Raw genomic sequence first — 18,140 nt, 5'->3', positions numbered from 1 at the left:
TCGGGACACTAGGATTTGGTGGCCCTTGCATTTACAGACAATTTGATGTAATCAAAGCAAGGTCACATTCAGAAGGCTTCAAGTTTTACACTAATTCTTGTTTCGTGTGCAGCTAAAGATGTTTTTTGAAGACGACCCAGGTGGGACTTGAACCCACAATCCACAGCTCCGGAGGCTGATGCCTTATCCATTAGGCCACTGGGCCCTTTTTTCTCTTTAAGTAAACTGCCAGTTCGAAGATAATTGTCTATCGCATGCAAGTAAACTTTCATCCTTTAAGCATCACAACGCTTGGTTCTGTGCTTCTGTGCTTAGTCCTATGTACATTTGTTATGGCTATATTGTAATTTTGAACTAATCACTATTGATTTTTTTTGGTTCTGCCAACTTAAACTCAATGAACTGCCTCAAATATGACCCAGATGGGACTCGAACCCACAATCCTTAGCTCCGAAGGCTGATGCCTTATCCATTAGGCCACTGGGCCCGTATTTGTCTTTATCCAAGTGCATTCACAGATAGCAATATGTAAGCTAAACTGGGAAAGCTTTAAGAAAACGGTCATTTCGAAGCTAATTGTCTGTCGCATGCAAGTAAACTTTCAACCTTTAAGCATCACAAGGCTTGGTTCTGTGCTTAGTCCTATGTATATTTGTAATGGCTATATTGTAATTTTGAAGTAAACACTATAGATTTTTTCTGGTTCTGCCGACTTAAACTCAAAGAACAGCCTCAAATATGACCCAGATGGGACTCGAACCCACAATCCTCAGCTCAGAAGGCTAATGCCTTATCCATTAGGCCACTGGGCCCTTTAGTTGTCTTATCCCAAGTGCATTCACAGATAGCAAGATGTAAGCTAAACTGGAAAAGCTTTAAGAAAACGGCCATTTCAGAAGCTAATTGTCTATCGCATGCAAGTAAACTGTCATCATCACAACGCTTGGTTCTGTGCTTAGTCGTATGTACATTTGTTACTGCTATATTGTAATTTTGAACTAATCACTATTGATTTTTTTTGGTTCTGCCAAATTAAACTCAATGAACTGCCTCAAATATGACCCAGATGGGACTCGAACCCACAATCCTCAGCTCCGAAGGCTGATGCCTTATCCATTAGGCCACTGGGCCCTTTAGTTGTCTTATCCCAAGTGCATTCACAGATAGCAAGATGTAAGCTAAACTGGAAAAGCTTTAAGAAAACGGCCAGTTCGAAGCTAATTATCTGTCGCATTCAGGTAAACTTTTACCCTTTAAGCATCACAAAGCTCTGTTCTTTGCTAAGTCCTATGTACATTTGTTATGACTATTTTGCAACTATCAGCTTATCACTATAGATTTTTTTTGTGCACCCAACTGAAACTCAAAGAACAGCCTCAAAGATGACCAAGATGGGCTTCAAACCTACAGGCCTCATCTCTGAAGGCTTATCTGTCGGGACACTAGGATTTGGTGGCCCTTGCATTCACAGACAATTTGATGTAATCAAAGCAAGGTCACATTCAGAAGGCTTCAAGTTTTACACTAATTCTTGTTTCGTGTGCAGCTAAAGATGTTTTTTGAAGACGACCCAGGTGGGACTTGAACCCACAATCCCCAGCTCCGGAGGCTGATGCCTTATCCATTAGGCCACTGGGCCCTTTTTTCTCTTTAAGTAAACTGCCAGTTCGAAGATAATTGTCTATCGCATGCAAGTAAACTTTCATCCTTTAAGCATCACAACGCTTGGTTCTGTGCTTAGTCCTATGTACATTTGTTATGGCTATATTGTAATTTTGAACTAATCACTATTGATTTTCTTTGGTTCTGCCAACTTAAACTCAAAGAACTGCCTCAAATATGACCCAGATGGGACTCTCAACCCACAATCCTTAGCTCAAGGCTGATGCCTTATCCATTAGGCCACTGGGCCCTTATTTGTCTTTATCCAAGTGCATTCACAGATAGCAATATGTAAGCTAAACTGGGAAAGCTTTAAGAAAACGGCCATTTCGAAGCTAATTGTCTATCGCATGCAAGTAAACATTCATCCTTTAAGCATCACAACACTTGGTTCTGTGCTTAGTCCTATGTACATTTGTTATTGCTTTATTGTAATTTTGAACTAATCACTATAGATTTTTTTCTAGTTCTGCCAAATTAACCTCAAAGAACAGCCTCAAATATGACCCAGATGGGACTCGAACCCACAATCCTCAGCTCCAAAGGCTGATGCCTTATCCATTAGGCCACTGGACCCTTTAGTTGTCTTATCTCAAGTGCATTCACAGATAGCAAGATGTAAGCTAAACTGGAAAAGCTTTAAGAAAACGGCCAGTTCTGAAGCTAATTATCTGTCGATTCAGGTAAACTTTTTTACCCTTTAAGCATCACAACACTTGGTTCTTTGCTAAGTCCTATGTACATTTGTTATGACTATTTTGCAACTATCAGCTTATCACTATAGATTTTTTTTGTGCACCCAACTGAAACTCAAAGAACAGCCTCAAAGATGACCAAGATGGGCTTCAAACCTACAGGCCTCATCTCTGAAGGCTTATCTGTCGGGACACTAGGATTTGGTGGCCCTTGCATTCACAGACAATTTGATGTAATCAAAGCAAGGTCACATTCAGAAGGCTTCAAGTTTTACACTAATTCTTGTTTCGTGTGCAGCTAAAGATGTTTTTGAAGACGACCCAGGTGGGACTTGAACCCACAATCCCCAGCCCGGAGGCTGATGCCTTATCCATTAGGCCACTGGGCCCTTTTTTCTCTTTAAGTAAACTGCCAGTTCGAAGATAATTGTCTATCGCATGCAAGTAAACTTTCATCCTTTAAGCATCACAACGCTTGGTTCTGTGCTTAGTTCTATGTACATTTGTTATGGCTATATTGTAATTTTGAACTAATCACTATTGATTTTTTTTGGTTCTGCCAACTTAAACTCAATGAACTGCCTCAAATATGACCCAGATGGGACTCGAACCCACAATCCTCAGCTCCGAAGGCTGATGCCTTATCCATTAGGCCACTGGGCCCTAATTTGTCTTTACCCAAGTGCATTTACAGATAGCAATATGTAAGCTAAACTGGAAAAGCTTCAAGAAAACGGCCATTTCGAAGCTAATTGTCTATCGCATGCAAGTAAACTGTCATCATCACAACGCTTGGTTCTGTGCTTAGTCGTATGTACATTTGTTACTGCTATATTGTAATTTTGAACTAATCACTATTGATTTTTTTTGGTTCTGCCAACTTAAACTCAATGAACTGCCTCAAATATGACCCAGATGGGACTCGAACCCACAATTCTCAGCTCCGAAGGCTGATGCCTTATCCATTAGGCCACTGGGCCCTTCAGTTCTCTTATCCCAAGTGCATTCACAGATAGCAAGATGTAAGCTAAACTGGAAAAGCTTTAAGAAAACGGCCAGTTCGAAGCTAATTATCTGTCGCATTCAGGTAAACTTTTACCCTTTAAGCATCACAAAGCTCTGTTCTTTGCTAAGTCCTATGTACATTTGTTATGACTATTTTGCAACTATCAGCTTATCACTATAGATTTTTTTTTTGTGCACCCAACTGAAACTCAAAGAACAGCCTCAAAGATGACCAAGATGGGCTTCAAACCTACGGGCCTCATCTCTGAAGGCTTATCTGTCGGGACACTAGGATTTGGTGGCCCTTGCATTCACAGACAATTTGATGCAATCAAAGCAAGGTCACATTCAGAAGGCTTCAAGTTTTACAGTAATTCTTGTTTCGTGTGCAGCTAAAGATGTTTTTGAAGACGACCCAGGTGGGACTTGAACCCACAATCCCCAGCTCCGGAGGCTGATGCCTTATCCATTAGGCCACTGGGCCTTTTTTCTCTTTAAGTAAACTGCTAGTTCGAAGATAATTGTCTATCGCATGCAAGTAAACTCATCCTTTAAGCATCACAACGCTTGGTTCTGTGCTTAGTCCTATGTACATTTGTTATGGCTATATTGTAATTTTAAACTAATCACTATAGATTTTTTGTAGTTCTGCCAACTTAAACTCAATGAACTGCCTCAAATATGACCCAGATGGGACTCGAACCCACAATCCTCAGCTCCGAAGGCTGATGCCTTATCCATTAGGCCACTGGGCCCTTATTTGTCTTTATCCAAGTGCATTCACAGATAGCAATATGTAAGCTAAACTGGGAAAGCTTTAAGAAAACGGTCATTTCGAAGCTAATTGTCTGTCGCATGCAAGTAAACTTTCAACCTTTAAGCATCACAAGGCTTGGTTCTGTGCTTAGTCCTATGTATATTTGTAATGGCTATATTGTAATTTTGAAGTAATCACTATAGATTTTTTCTGGTTCTGCCAACTTAAACTCAAAGAACAGCCTCAAATATGACCCAGATGGGACTCGAACCCACAATCCTCAGCTCCTAAGGCTGATGCCTTATCCATTAGGCCAAAGGGCCCTTTAGTTGTCTTATCCCAAGTGCATTCACAGATAGCAAGATGTAAGCTAAACTGGAAAAGCTTTAAGAAAACGGCCATTTCGAAGCTAATTGTCTATCGCATGCAAGTAAACATTCATCCTTTAAGCATCACAACACTTGGTTCTGTGCTTAGTCCTATGTACATTTGTTATTGCTTTATTGTAATTTTGAACTAATCACTATAGATTTTTTTCTAGTTCTGCCAAATTAACCTCAAAGAACAGCCTCAAATATGACCCAGATGGGACTCGAACCCACAATCCTCAGCTCCAAAGGCTGATGCCTTATCCATTAGGCCACTGGACCCTTTAGTTGTCTTATCTCAAGTGCATTCACAGATAGCAAGATGTAAGCTAAACTGGAAAAGCTTTAAGAAAAAGGCCAGTTCGAAGCTAATTATCTGTCGCATTCAGGTAAACTTTTACCCTTTAAGCATCACAACACTTGGTTCTTTGCTAAGTCCTATGTACATTTGTTATGGCTATATTGTAATTTTGAACTAATCACTATTGATTTTTTTGGTTCTGCCAACTTAAACTCAATGAACTGCCTCAAATACGACTCCAGATGGGACTCGAACCCACAATCCTCAGCTCGAAGGCTGATGCCTTATCCATTAGGCCACTGGGCCCTTATTTGACTTTGTCCAAGTGCATTCACAGATAGCAATATGTAAGATAAACTGGAAAAGCTTTTAAGAAAACGGCCATTTCGAAGCTAATTGTCCGTCGTACGCAAGTAAACTTTTATCATCACAACGCTTGGTTCTGTGCTTAGTTCTACGTACATTTGTTATGGCTATATTGTAATTTTGAACTAATCACTATTGATTTTTTTGGTTCTGCCAACTTAAACTCAAAGAACTGCCTCAAATAAGACCCAGATGGGACTCGAACCCACAATCCTCAGCTCCAAGGCTGATGCCTTATCCATTAGGCCACTGGGCCCTAATTTGTCTTTACCCAAGTGCATTTACAGATAGCAATATGTAAGCTAAACTGGGAAAGCTTTAAGAAAACGGTCATTTGAAGCTAATTGTCTGTCGCATGCAAGTAAACTTTCAACCTTTAAGCATCACAAGGCTTGGTTCTGTGCTTAGTCCTATGTATATTTGTAATGGCTATATTGTAATTTTGAAGTAATCACTATAGATTTTTTTCTAGTTCTGCCAAATTAACCTCAAAGAACAGCCTCAAATATGACCCAGATGGGACTCGAACCCACAATCCTCAGCTCCGAAGGCTGATGCCTTATCCATAAGGCCACTGGGCCCTTCAGTTCTCTTATCCCAAGTGCATTCACAGATAGCAAGATATAAGCTAAACTGGAAAAGCTTTAAGAAAACGGCCAGTTCGAAGCTAATTATCTGTCGCATTCAGGTAAACTTTTACCCTTTAAGCATCACAAAGCTCTGTTCTTTGCTAAGTCCTATGTACATTTGTTATGACTATTTTGCAACTATCAGCTTATCACTATAGATTTTTTTTGTGCACCCAACTGAAACTCAAAGAACAGCCTCAAAGATGACCAAGATGGGCTTCAAACCTACAGGCCTCATCTCTGAAGGCTTATCTGTCGGGACACTAGGATTTGGTGGCCCTTGCATTCACAGACAATTTGATGTAATCAAAGCAAGGTCACATTCAGAAGGCTTCAAGTTTTACACTAATTCTTGTTTCGTGTGCAGCTAAAGACGTTTTTTTGAAGACGACCCAGGTGGAACTTGAACCCACAATCCCCAGCTCCGGAGGCTGATGCCTTATCCATTAGGCCACTGGGCCCTTTTTTCTCTTGAAGTAAACTGCCAGTTCGAAGATAATTGTCTATCGCATGCAAGTAAACTTTCATCCTTTAAGCATCACAACGCTTGGTTCTGTGCTTAGTCCTATGTACATTTGTTATGGCTATATTGTAATTTTGAACTAATCACTATTGATTTTTTGGTTCTGCCAACTTAAACTCAATGAACTGCCTCAAATATGACCCAGATGGGACTCAAACCCACAATCCTCAGCTCCGAAGGCTGATGCCTTATCCATTAGGCCACTGGGCCCTTATTTGTCTTTATCCAAGTGCATTCACAGATAGCAATATGTAAGCTAAACTGGGAAAGCTTTAAGAAAACGGTCATTTTGAAGCTAATTGTCTGTCGCATGCAAGTAAACTTTCAACCTTTAAGCATCACAAGGCTTGGTTCTGTGCTTAGTCCTATGTATATTTGTAATGGCTATATTGTAATTTTGAAGTAAACACTATAGATTTTTTCTGGTTCTGCCAACTTAAACTCAAAGAACAGCCTCAAATATGACCCAGATGGGACTCGAACCCACAATCCTCAGCTCCGAAGGCTGATGCCTTATCCATTAGGCCACTGGGCCCTTTAGTTGTTTTATCCCAAGTGCATTCACAGATAGCAAGATGTAAGCTAAACTGGAAAAGCTTTAAGAAAACGGCCATTTGAAGCTAATTGTCTATCGCATGCAAGTAAACATTCATCCTTTAAGCATCACAACATTTGGTTCTGTGCTTAGTCCTATGTACATTTGTTATTGCTTTATTGTAATTTTGAACTAATCACTATAGATTTTTTCTAGTTCTGCCAAATTAACCTCAAAGAACAGCCTCAAATATGACCCAGATGGGACTCGAACCCACAATCCTCAGCTCCAAGGCTGATGCCTTATCCATTAGGCCACTGGACCCTTTAGTTGTCTTATCTCAAGTGCATTCACAGATAGCAAGATGTAAGCTAAACTGGAAAAGCTTTAAGAAAACAGCCAGTTCGAAGCTAATTATCTGTCGATTCAGGTAAACTTTTACCCTTTAAGCATCACAAAGCTCTGTTCTTTGCTAAGTCCTATGTACATTTGTTATGACTATTTTGCAACTATCAGCTTATCACTATAGATTTTTTTTTGTGCACCCAACTGAAACTCAAAGAACAGCCTCAAAGATGACCAAGATGGGCTTCAAACCTACAGGCCTCATCTCTGAAGGCTTATCTGTCGGGACACTAGGATTTGGTGGCCCTTGCATTCACAGACAATTTGATGTAATCAAAGCAAGGTCACATTCAGAAGGCTTCAAGTTTTACACTAATTCTTGTTTCGTGTGCAGCTAAAGATGTTTTTTGAAGACGACCCAGGGGACTTGAACCCACAATCCCCAGCCCGGAGGCTGATGCCTTATCCATTAGGCCACTGGGCCCTTTTTTTCTTTAAGTAAACTGCCAGTTCGAAGATAATTGTCTATCGCATGCAAGTAAACTTTCATCCTTTAAGCATCACAACGCTTGGTTCTGTGCTTAGTCCTATGTACATTTGTTATGGCTATATTGTAATTTTAAACTAATCACTATAGATTTTTTGTAGTTCTGCCAAATTAACCTCAAAGAACAGCCTCAAATATGACCCAGATGGGACTCGAACCCACAATCCTCAGCTCAGAAGGCTGATGTCTTATCCATTAGGCCACTGGGCCCTTATTTGACTTTATCCAAGTGCATTCACAGATAGCAATATGTAAGATAAACTGGAAAAGCTTTAAGAAAACGGCCATTTCTAAGATAATTGTCCGTCGTACGCAAGAAAACTTTTATCATCACAACGCTTGGTTCTGTGCTTAGTTCTATGTACATTTGTTATGGCTATATTGTAATTTTGAACTAATCACTATTGATTTTTTTTGGTTCTGCCAACTTAAACTCAATGAACTGCCTCAACATGACCCAGATGGGACTCGAACCCACAATCCTCAGCTCCGAAGGCTGATGCCTTATCCATTAGGCCACTGGGCCCTTATTTGACTTTTGTCCAAGTGCATTCACAGATAGCAATATGTAAGATAAACTGGAAAAGCTTTAAGAAAACGGCCATTTCGAAGCTAATTGTCCGTCGTACGCAAGTAAACTTTTATCATCACAACGCTTGGTTCTGTGCTTAGTTCTATGTACATTTGTTATGGCTATATTGTAATTTTGAACTAATCACTATTGATTTTTTTTGGTTCTGCCAACTTAAACTCAAAGAACTGCCTCAAATATGACCCAGATGGGACTCGAACCCACAATCCTCAGCTCCGAAGGCTGATGCCTTATCCATTAGGCCACTGGGCCCTTATTTGTCTTTATCCAAGTGCATTTACAGATAGCAATATGTAAGCTAAACTGGGAAAGCTTTAAGAAAACGGTCATTTCGAAGCTAATTGTCTGTCGCATGCAAGTAAACTTTCAACCTTTAAGCATCACAAGGCTTGGTTCTGTGCTTAGTCCTATGTATATTTGTAATGGCTATATTGTAATTTTGAAGTAATCACTATAGATTTTTTCTAGTTCTGCCAAATTAACCTCAAAGAACAGCCTCAAATATGACCCAGATGGGACTCGAACCCACAATCCTCAGCTCCGAAGGCTGATGCCTTATCCATTAGGCCACTGGGCCCTTTAGTTCTCTTATCCCAAGTGCATTCACAGATAGCAAGATATAAGCTAAACTGGAAAAGCTTTAAGAAAACGGCCAGTTCGGGAAGCTAATTATCTGTCGCATTCAGGTAAACTTTTACCCTTTAAGCATCACAAAGCTCTGTTCTTTGCTAAGTCCTATGTACATTTGTTATGACTATTTTGCAACTATCAGCTTATCACTATAGATTTTTTTGTGCACCCAACTGAAACTCAAAGAACAGCCTCAAAGATGACCAAGATGGGCTTCAAACCTACAGGCCTCATCTCTGAAGGCTTATCTGTCGGGACACTAGGATTTGGTGGCCCTTGCATTCACAGACAATTTGATGTAATCAAAGCAAGGTCACATTCAGAAGGCTTCAAGTTTTACACTAATTCTTGTTTCGTGTGCAGCTAAAGATGTTTTTGAAGACGACCCAGGTGGGACTTGAACCCACAATCCCCAGCCCGGAGGCTGATGCCTTATCCATTAGGCCACTGGGCCCTTTTTCTCTTGAAGTAAACTGCCAGTTCGAAGATAATTGTCTATCGCATGCAAGTAAACTTCCATCCTTTAAGCATCACAAGGCTTGGTTCTGTGCTTAGTCCTATGTACATTTGTTATGGCTATATTGTAATTTTAAACTAATCACTATAGATTTTTTTGTAGTTCTGCCAACTTAAACTCAATGAACTGCCTCAAATATGACCCAGATGGGACTCGAACCCACAATCCTTAGCTCCAAGGCTGATGCCTTATCCATTAGGCCACTGGGCCCTTATTTGTCTTTATCCAAGTGCATTCACAGATAGCAATATGTAAGCTAAACTGGGAAAGCTTTAAGAAAACGGTCATTTCAAGCTAATTGTCTGTCGCGATGCAAGTAAACATTCAACCTTTAAGCATCACAAGGCTTGGTTCTGTGCTTAGTCCTATGTATATTTGTAATGGCTATATTGTAATTTTGAAGTAAACACTATAGATTTTTTCTGGTTCTGCCAACTTAAACTCAAAGAACAGCCTCAAATATGACCCAGATGGGGACTCGAACCCACAATCCTCAGCCCGAAGGCTGATGCTCATCCATTAGGCCACTGGGCCCTTTAGTTGTCTTATCCCAAGTGCATTCACAGATAGCAAGATGTAAGCTAAACTGGAAAAAGCTTTAAGAAAACGGCCATTTCAAGCTAATTGTCTATCGCATGCAAGTAAACATTCATCCTTTAAGCATCACAACATTTGGTTCTGTGCTTAGTCCTATGTACATTTGTTATTGCTTTATTGTAATTTTGAACTAATCACTATAGATTTTTTTTCTAGTTCTGCCAAATTAACCTCAAAGAACAGCCTCAAATATGACCCAGATGGGACTCGAACCCACAATCCTCAGCTCCAAAGGCTGATGCCTTATCCATTAGGCCACTGGACCCTTTAGTTGTCTTATCTCAAGTGCATTCACAGATAGCAAGATGTAAGCTAAACTGGAAAAGCTTTAAGAAAACGGCCAGTTCGAAGCTAATTATCTGTCGCATTCAGGTAAACTTTACCCTTTAAGCATCACAAAGCTCTGTTCTTTGCTAAGTCCTATGTACATTTGTTATGACTATTTTGCAACTATCAGCTTATCACTATAGATTTTTTTTGTGCACCCAACTGAAACTCAAAGAACAGCCTCAAAGATGACCAAGATGGGCTTCAAACCTACAGGCCTCATCTGAAGGCTTATCTGTCGGGACACTAGGATTTGGTGGCCCTTGCATTCACAGACAATTTGATGTAATCAAAGCAAGTTCGCATTCAGAAGGCTTCAAGTTTTACACTAATTCTTGTTTCGTGTGCAGCTAAAGATGTTTTTTGAAGACGACCCAGGTGGGACTTGAACCCACAATCCTCAGCTCCGAAGGCTGATGCCTTATCCATTAGGCCACTGGGCCCTTTTTTCTTTAAGTAAACTGCCAGTTCGAAGATAATTGTCTATCGCATGCAAGTAAACTTTCATCCTTTAAGCATCACAACGCTTGGTTCTGTGCTTAGTCCTATGTACATTTGTTATGGCTATATTGTAATTTTAAACTAATCACTATAGATTTTTGTAGTTCTGCCAAATTAACCTCAAAGAACAGCCTCAAATATGACTCCAGAGGGGACTCGAACCCACAATCCTCAGTCCGAAGGTTGATGCCTTATCCATTAGGCCACTGGGCCTTATTTGACTTTATCCAAGTGCATTCACAGATAGCAATATGTAAGATAAACTGGAAAAGCTTTAAGAAACGCCATTTCAAGCTAATTGTCCGTCATGACGCAAGTAAACTTTTATCATCACAACGCTTGGTTCTGTGCTTAGTTCTATGTACATTTGTTATGGCTATATTGTAATTTTGAACTAATCACTATTGATTTTTTTGGTTCTGCCAACTTAAACTCAAAGAACTGCCTCAAATACGACCCAGATGGGACTCAACCCACAATCCTCAGCTCCGAAGGCTGATGCTTATCCATTAGGCCACTGGGCCCTAATTTGTCTTTACCAAGTGCATTTACAGATAGCAATATGTAAGCTAAACTGGGAAAGCTTTAAGAAAACGGTCATTTCGAAGCTAATTGTCTGTCGCATGCAAGTAAACTTTCAACCTTTAAGCATCACAAGGCTTGGTTCTGTGCTTAGTCCTATGTATATTTGTAATGGCTATATTGTAATTTTGAAGTAATCACTATAGATTTTTTCTAGTTCTGCCAAATTAACCTCAAAGAACAGCCTCAAATATGACCCAGATGGGACTCGAACCCACAATCCTCAGCTCCGAAGGCTGATGCCTTATCCATTAGGCCACTGGGCCCTTTAGTTCTCTTATCCCAAGTGCATTCACAGATAGCAAGATATAAGCTAAACTGGAAAAGCTTTAAGAAAACGGCCAGTTCGAAGCTAATTATCTGTCGATTCAGGTAAACTTTTACCCTTTAAGCATCACAAAGCTCTGTTCTTTGCTAAGTCCTATGTACATTTGTTATGACTATTTTGCAACTATCAGCTTATCACTATAGATTTTTTTGTGCACCCAACTGAAACTCAAAGAACAGCCTCAAAGATGACCAAGATGGGCTTCAAACCTACAGGCCTCATCTCTGAAGGCTTATCTGTCGGGACACTAGGATTTGGTGGCCCTTGCATTCACAGACAATTTGATGTAATCAAAGCAAGGTCACATTCAGAAGGCTTCAAGTTTTACACTAATTCTTGTTTCGTGTGCAGCTAAAGATGTTTTTTGAAGAGCGACCAGGTGGGACTTGAACCCACAATCCCCAGCTCCGGAGGCTGATGCCTTATCCATTAGGCCACTGGGCCCTTTTTCTCTCTTTAAGTAAACTGCCAGTTCGAAGATAATTGTCTATCGCATGCAAGTAAACTTCCATCCTTTAAGCATCACAACGCTTGGTTCTGCGCTTAGTCCTATGTACATTTGTTATGGCTATATTGTAATTTTGAACTAATCACTATAGATTTTTTGTAGTTCTGCCAACTTAAACTCAATGAACTGCCTCAAATATGACCCAGATGGGACTCAACCCACAATCCTTAGCTCCAAGGCTGATGCTCATCCATTAGGCCACTGGGCCCTTATTTGTCTTTATCCAAGTGCATTCACAGATAGCAATATGTAAGCTAAACTGGGAAAGCTTTAAGAAAACGGTCATTTCTGAAGCTAATTGTCTGTCGCATGCAAGTAAACATTCAACCTTTAAGCATCACAAGGCTTGGTTCTGTGCTTAGTCCTATGTATATTTGTAATGGCTATATTGTAATTTTGAAGTAAACACTATAGATTTTTTTCTGGTTCTGCTAACTTAAACTCAAAGAACAGCCTCAAATATGACCCAGATGGGACTCGAACCCACAATCCTCAGCTCCGAAGGCTGATGCCTTATCCATTAGGCCACTGGGCCCTTTAGTTGTCTTATCCCCAAGTGCATTCACAGATAGCAAGATGTGCTTAAACTGGAAAAGCTTTAAGAAAACGGCCATTTCGAAGCTAATTGTCTATCGCATGCAAGTAAACATTCATCCTTTAAGCATCACAACATTTGGTTCTGTGCTTAGTCCTATGTACATTTGTTATTGCTTTATTGTAATTTTGAACTAATCACTATAGATTTTTTCTAGTTCTGCCAAATTAACCTCAAAGAACAGCCTCAAATATGACCCAGATGGGACTCGAACCCACAATCCTCAGCTCAAGGCTGATGCCTTATCCATTAGGCCACTGGACCCTTTAGTTGTCTTATCTCAAGTGCATTCACAGATAGCAAGATGTAAGCTAAACTGGAAAAAGCTTTAAGAAAACGGCCAGTTCGGAAGCTAATTATCTGTCGATTCAGGTAAACTTTTACCCTTTAAGCATCACAAAGCTCTGTTCTTTGCTAAGTCCTATGTACATTTGTTATGACTATTTTGCAACTATCAGCTTATCACTATAGATTTTTTTGTGCACCCAACTGAAACTCAAAGAACAGCCTCAAAGATGACCAAGATGGGCTTCAAACCTACAGGCCTCATCTCTGAAGGCTTATCTGTCGGGACACTAGGATTTGGTGGCCCTTGCATTCACAGACAATTTGATGTAATCAAAGCAAGTTCGCATTCAGAAGGCTTCAAGTTTTACACTAATTCTTGTTTCGTGTGCAGCTAAAGATGCTTTTTGAAGACGACCCAGGTGGGACTTGAACCCACAATCCCCAGCCCGAGGCTGATGCCTTATCCATTAGGCCACTGGGCCCTTTTTTTCTTTTAAGTAAACTGCCAGTTCGAAGATAATTGTTCATCGCATGCAAGTAAACTTTCATCCTTTAAGCATCACAACGCTTGGTTCTGTGCTTAGTCCTATGTACATTTGTTATGGCTATATTGTAATTTTAAACTAATCACTATAGATTTTTGTAGTTCTGCCAAATTAACCTCAAAGAACAGCCTCAAATATGACCCAGAGGGGACTCGAACCCACAATCCTCAGCTTCGAAGGCTGATGCCTTATCCATTAGGCCACTGGGCCCTTTATTTGACTTTATCCAAGTGCATTCACAGATAGCAATATGTAAGATAAACTGGAAAAGCTTTAAGAAAACGGCCATTTCGAAGCTAATTGTCCGTCATGAGCAAGTAAACTTTTATCATCACAACGCTTGGTTCTGTGCTTAGTTCTATGTACATTTGTTATGGCTATATTGTAATTTTGAACTAATCACTATTGATTTTTTTGGTTCTGCCAACTTAAACTCAATGAACTGCCTCAAACGACCCAGATGGGACTCGAACCCACAATCCTCAGCGCCCGAGGCTGATGCCTTATCCATTAGGCCACTGGGCCCTTATTTGACTTTGTCCAAGTGCATTCACAGATAGCAATATGTAAGATAAACTGGAAAAGCTTTTTAAGAAAACGCCATTTCGGAAGCTAATTGTCCGTCGCAGACGCAAGTAAACTTTTATCATCACAACGCTTGGTTCTGTGCTTAGTTCTATGTACATTTGTTATGGCTATATTGTAATTTTGAACTAATCACTATTGATTTTTTGGTTCTGCCAACTTAAACTCAAAGAACTGCTCTCAAATATGACCCAGATGGGACTCGAACCCACAATCCTCAGCTCCAAGGCTGATGCGCCTTATCCATTAGGCCACTGGGCCCTAATTTGTCTTACCCAAGTGCATTTACAGATAGCAATATGTAAGCTAAACTGGGAAAGCTTTAAGAAAAACGGTCATTTCGAAGTTAATTGTCTGTCGCGATGCAAGTAAACTTTCAACCTTTTTAAGCATCACAAGGCTTGGTTCTGTGCTTAGTCCTATGTATATTTGTAATGGCTATATTGTAATTTTGAAGTAATCACTATAGATTTTTTTCTAGTTCTGCCAAATTAACTCAAAGAACAGCCTCAAATATGACCCAGATGGGACTCGAACCCACAACTCAGCTCAAGGCTGATGCCTTATCCATTAGGCCACTGGGCCCTTTAGTTCCTCTTTATCCCAAGTGCATTCACAGATAGCAAGATATAAGCTAAACTGAAAAGCTTTTAAGAAAACGGCCAGTTCGAAGCTAATTATCTGTCGCATTCAGGTAAACTTTTACTTCTTTTAAGCATCACAAAGCTCTGTTCTTTGCATAAGTCTCATGTACATTTGTTATGACTATTTTGCAACTATCAGCTTATCACTATAGATTTTTTTTGCACCTATAACTGAAACTCAAAAGAACAGCCTCAAAGATGACCAAGATGGGCTTCAAACCTACAGGCCTCATCTCTGAAGGCTTATCTGTCGGGACACACTAGGATTTGGTGGCCTTGCATTCACAGACAATTTGATGTAATCAAAGCAAGGTCACATTCAGAAGGCTTCAAGTTTTACACTAATTTTTGCTTTCAAAGTGCAGCTAAAGATGTTTTTTGAAGATCGACCCAGGTGGGACTTGAACCCACAATCCTCAGGCCCGAGGCTGATGCCTTATCCATTAGGCCACTGGGCCCTTTTTTCTCTTTAAGTAAACTGCCAGTTCGAAGATAATTGTCTATCGCATGCAAGTAAACTTTCATCCTTTAAGCATCACAACGCTGCTTGGTTCTGTGCTTAGTCGTATGTACATTTGTTATGGCTATATTGTAATTTTGAACTAATCACTATTGATTTTTTTGGTTCTGCCAAATTAAACTCAATGAACTGCTCCTCTAAATATGACCCAGATGGGACTCAAACCACACAATCCTCAGCTCCGAGAAGAGCTGATGCCTTATCCATTAGGCCACTGGGCCCTTATTTGTCTTTATCCAGGGTGCATTCACAGATAGCAATATGTAAGCTAAAACTGGGAAAGCTTTAAGAAAAAACGGTCATTCTCAAGCTAATTGTCTGTCGCATGCAAGTAAACTTTTTCAACCTTTAAGCATCACAAGGCTTGGTTCTGTGCTTAGTCCTATGTATATTTGTAATGGCTATATTGCAATTTCTTTAGGTAACTACTATAGATTTTTCTGGTTCTGCCAAATTAAACTCAATGAACTGGCTCTCAATATGACCCAGATGGGACTCCGAACCCACAATCCTCAGCTCCGAAGGCTGATGCCTTATCCATTAGACCACTTGGCCTTATTTGACTTTTATCCAAGTGCATTCACACAGATAGCAATATGTAAGCTAAACTGGGAAAAGCTTTTAAGAAAAACGGTCATTTCAAGCTAATTGTCTGTCGACGTGCATAAGTAAACTTTTATCATCACAACGCTTGGTTCTGTGCTTAGTTTTATGTACATTTGTTATGGCTATATTGTAATTTTGAACTAATCACTATTGATTTTTTGGTTCTGTACAACTTAAACTCAATGAACTGCCTCAAATATGACCCAGATGGGACTCAACCCACAATCCTCAGCTCCGAAGGCTGATGCCTTATCCATTAGGCCACTGGGCCCTTATTGACTTTATCCAAGTGCATTCACAGATAGCAATATGTAAGCTAAACTGGAAAAGCTTTAAGAAAACGGTGTCATTTCGAAGCTAATTGTCTGTCACGATGCAAGTAAACTTTCAACCTTTAAGCATCAGGCTTTTGGTTCTGTGCTTCAGTCCTATATATTTGTAATGGCTATATTGTAATTTTGAACTAATCAATATTGATTTTTCTGGTTCTGCCAACTTAAACTCAAAGTACAGCCTCAAATATGACCTGTGATGGGACGCTGAACCCACAATCCTCAGCTCCAAGGCGCTGATGCTTTATCCATTAGGCCACTGGGCCCTTATTTGACTTTATCCAAGTGCATTCACAGATAGCAGTATGTAAGCTAAACTGGAAAAGCTTTTAAGAAAACGGCCATTTCGGAAGCTAGTTGTCTGGTCGTACGCAAGTAAACTTTTATCATCACAACGCTTTTGGTTCTGTGCTTAGTTCTATGTGACATTTGTTATGGCTATATTATAATTTTGAACTAATCACTATTGATTTTTTTGGTTCTGCCAACTTAAAACTCAAAGAACTGCCTCAAATATGAGATCCCCAGATGGGACTCCAACCCACAATCCTCAGCTCAAGGCTGATGCCTTATCCATTAGGACACTGGGCCTCTTATTTGTCTTTATCCAAGTGCATTCACAATGATAGCAATATGTAAGCTAAACTGGAAAGCTTTAAGAAAACGGTCATTTCAAGCTAATTGTCTGTCGCATGCAAACTTTCAACCCTTAAGCATCACAACACTTGATTCTGTGCTTAGTCCTATGTATTTGTTATTGCTATATTGTAATTTTGAACTAATCACTATAGATTTTTTCTAGTTCTGTAAAAATTAACCTCAAAAGAACAGCCTCAAATATGACCCAGATGTGGACCTTAAATCTACAATCCTCAGCTCGAAGGCTGATGCCCTTATCCACAGGGGCCACTGGGCCCTTTAGTTGTCTTATCCCAGAAGTGCATTCACAGATAGCAAGATGTAAGCTAAACTGAAAAGCTTTTGAAAACTGGCCAGTTCGAAGCTAATTATCTGGTCGCATTCTCGCAACTTTTATCCTTTAAGCATCACAGCCCTTGTTCTTTGCTAAGTCCTATGTACATTTGTTATGACTATTTTGGCAACTATCAGCTTATCACTACAGATTTTTTGTGCACCCAACTGAAACTCAAAGAACAGCTCAAAAAGATGACCAAGATGGAGCTTCAAAACCTACAGGCCTCATCTCCTGAGAGAAGCTTATCTGTGGGACACTTCTAGGATTTGATGGCACCTGCGATTCACAGAACAACTTGATGTAATCAAAGCAAGGTCACATTCAGAAGGCTTCAAAGTTCACATCAATTCTTGTTTGTGCAGCTAAAGACGTTTTGAAGACGACCCAGGTGGGACTTGAACCCACAACCCCAGCTCCGGAGGCTGATGCTCTTATCCATTAAGGCCACTGGGCCCTTTTTCTCTTTAAGTAAACTGCCAGTTCGAAGATAATTGTCTATCGCATGCAAGTAAACTTTCATCCTTTAAGCATCACAACGCTTGGTAATTGTCCGCCGCGCATGCAAGTAAACTTTTATCATCACAACGCTGGTTCTGTGCTTAGTTCTATGTACATTTGTTATGGCTATATTGTAATTTTGAACCAATCACTATTGATTTTTTTGGTTCTGCCAAATTAAACTCAATGAACTGCCTCAAATATGACCCAGATGGGACTCCGAACTCCACAATCCT

At 40.1% G+C, this 18,140-nt stretch overlaps 26 non-coding genes across 26 annotated transcripts; all 26 read right to left on the bottom strand.

Moving 5' to 3' along the window:
• Positions 1 to 132: 132 nt before the first annotated feature.
• Positions 133 to 205, bottom strand: trnar-ccg. Its single transcript has one exon. It is a non-coding gene; the product is annotated as a tRNA-Arg (tRNA).
• Positions 206 to 414: 209 nt separating this feature from the next.
• trnar-ucg lies at positions 415 to 487 on the bottom strand. Its single transcript has one exon. It is a non-coding gene; the product is annotated as a tRNA-Arg (tRNA).
• A 252-nt stretch (positions 488 to 739) lies between these two features.
• trnar-ucu lies at positions 740 to 812 on the bottom strand. The gene has a single exon. It is a non-coding gene; the product is annotated as a tRNA-Arg (tRNA).
• Positions 813 to 1,058: 246 nt separating this feature from the next.
• trnar-ucg lies at positions 1,059 to 1,131 on the bottom strand. Its single transcript has one exon. It is a non-coding gene; the product is annotated as a tRNA-Arg (tRNA).
• A 435-nt stretch (positions 1,132 to 1,566) lies between these two features.
• On the bottom strand, positions 1,567 to 1,639 carry trnar-ccg. The gene has a single exon. It is a non-coding gene; the product is annotated as a tRNA-Arg (tRNA).
• A 526-nt stretch (positions 1,640 to 2,165) lies between these two features.
• trnaq-uug lies at positions 2,166 to 2,238 on the bottom strand. Its single transcript has one exon. It is a non-coding gene; the product is annotated as a tRNA-Gln (tRNA).
• A 709-nt stretch (positions 2,239 to 2,947) lies between these two features.
• Positions 2,948 to 3,020, bottom strand: trnar-ucg. Its single transcript has one exon. It is a non-coding gene; the product is annotated as a tRNA-Arg (tRNA).
• Positions 3,021 to 3,264: 244 nt separating this feature from the next.
• Positions 3,265 to 3,337, bottom strand: trnar-ucg. The gene has a single exon. It is a non-coding gene; the product is annotated as a tRNA-Arg (tRNA).
• Positions 3,338 to 3,773: 436 nt separating this feature from the next.
• On the bottom strand, positions 3,774 to 3,846 carry trnar-ccg. The gene has a single exon. It is a non-coding gene; the product is annotated as a tRNA-Arg (tRNA).
• Positions 3,847 to 4,044: 198 nt separating this feature from the next.
• trnar-ucg lies at positions 4,045 to 4,117 on the bottom strand. The gene has a single exon. It is a non-coding gene; the product is annotated as a tRNA-Arg (tRNA).
• Positions 4,118 to 4,369: 252 nt separating this feature from the next.
• On the bottom strand, positions 4,370 to 4,442 carry trnal-uag. Its single transcript has one exon. It is a non-coding gene; the product is annotated as a tRNA-Leu (tRNA).
• Positions 4,443 to 4,696: 254 nt separating this feature from the next.
• trnaq-uug lies at positions 4,697 to 4,769 on the bottom strand. The gene has a single exon. It is a non-coding gene; the product is annotated as a tRNA-Gln (tRNA).
• A 1,402-nt stretch (positions 4,770 to 6,171) lies between these two features.
• Positions 6,172 to 6,244, bottom strand: trnar-ccg. Its single transcript has one exon. It is a non-coding gene; the product is annotated as a tRNA-Arg (tRNA).
• A 199-nt stretch (positions 6,245 to 6,443) lies between these two features.
• trnar-ucg lies at positions 6,444 to 6,516 on the bottom strand. The gene has a single exon. It is a non-coding gene; the product is annotated as a tRNA-Arg (tRNA).
• A 252-nt stretch (positions 6,517 to 6,768) lies between these two features.
• trnar-ucg lies at positions 6,769 to 6,841 on the bottom strand. Its single transcript has one exon. It is a non-coding gene; the product is annotated as a tRNA-Arg (tRNA).
• A 1,029-nt stretch (positions 6,842 to 7,870) lies between these two features.
• On the bottom strand, positions 7,871 to 7,943 carry trnar-ucu. The gene has a single exon. It is a non-coding gene; the product is annotated as a tRNA-Arg (tRNA).
• Positions 7,944 to 8,186: 243 nt separating this feature from the next.
• trnar-ucg lies at positions 8,187 to 8,259 on the bottom strand. Its single transcript has one exon. It is a non-coding gene; the product is annotated as a tRNA-Arg (tRNA).
• Positions 8,260 to 8,504: 245 nt separating this feature from the next.
• Positions 8,505 to 8,577, bottom strand: trnar-ucg. Its single transcript has one exon. It is a non-coding gene; the product is annotated as a tRNA-Arg (tRNA).
• Positions 8,578 to 8,829: 252 nt separating this feature from the next.
• trnar-ucg lies at positions 8,830 to 8,902 on the bottom strand. Its single transcript has one exon. It is a non-coding gene; the product is annotated as a tRNA-Arg (tRNA).
• Positions 8,903 to 10,261: 1,359 nt separating this feature from the next.
• trnaq-uug lies at positions 10,262 to 10,334 on the bottom strand. Its single transcript has one exon. It is a non-coding gene; the product is annotated as a tRNA-Gln (tRNA).
• A 432-nt stretch (positions 10,335 to 10,766) lies between these two features.
• On the bottom strand, positions 10,767 to 10,839 carry trnar-ucg. Its single transcript has one exon. It is a non-coding gene; the product is annotated as a tRNA-Arg (tRNA).
• Positions 10,840 to 11,672: 833 nt separating this feature from the next.
• Positions 11,673 to 11,745, bottom strand: trnar-ucg. Its single transcript has one exon. It is a non-coding gene; the product is annotated as a tRNA-Arg (tRNA).
• Positions 11,746 to 12,777: 1,032 nt separating this feature from the next.
• trnar-ucg lies at positions 12,778 to 12,850 on the bottom strand. The gene has a single exon. It is a non-coding gene; the product is annotated as a tRNA-Arg (tRNA).
• Positions 12,851 to 13,880: 1,030 nt separating this feature from the next.
• trnar-ucg lies at positions 13,881 to 13,953 on the bottom strand. Its single transcript has one exon. It is a non-coding gene; the product is annotated as a tRNA-Arg (tRNA).
• Positions 13,954 to 14,195: 242 nt separating this feature from the next.
• Positions 14,196 to 14,268, bottom strand: trnap-cgg. The gene has a single exon. It is a non-coding gene; the product is annotated as a tRNA-Pro (tRNA).
• A 3,518-nt stretch (positions 14,269 to 17,786) lies between these two features.
• On the bottom strand, positions 17,787 to 17,860 carry trnar-ccg. The gene has a single exon. It is a non-coding gene; the product is annotated as a tRNA-Arg (tRNA).
• Positions 17,861 to 18,140: the final 280 nt, after the last annotated feature.

The sequence above is a fragment of the Puntigrus tetrazona genome, chromosome 1 (assembly GCF_018831695.1).
Source record: "Puntigrus tetrazona isolate hp1 chromosome 1, ASM1883169v1, whole genome shotgun sequence".
In the NCBI taxonomy this organism is placed as follows: Eukaryota; Metazoa; Chordata; class Actinopteri; order Cypriniformes; family Cyprinidae; genus Puntigrus; species Puntigrus tetrazona.
The sequence above is the reverse complement of the archived record's forward strand: the minus strand, read 5'-3'. Positions and strand labels throughout refer to the sequence as shown.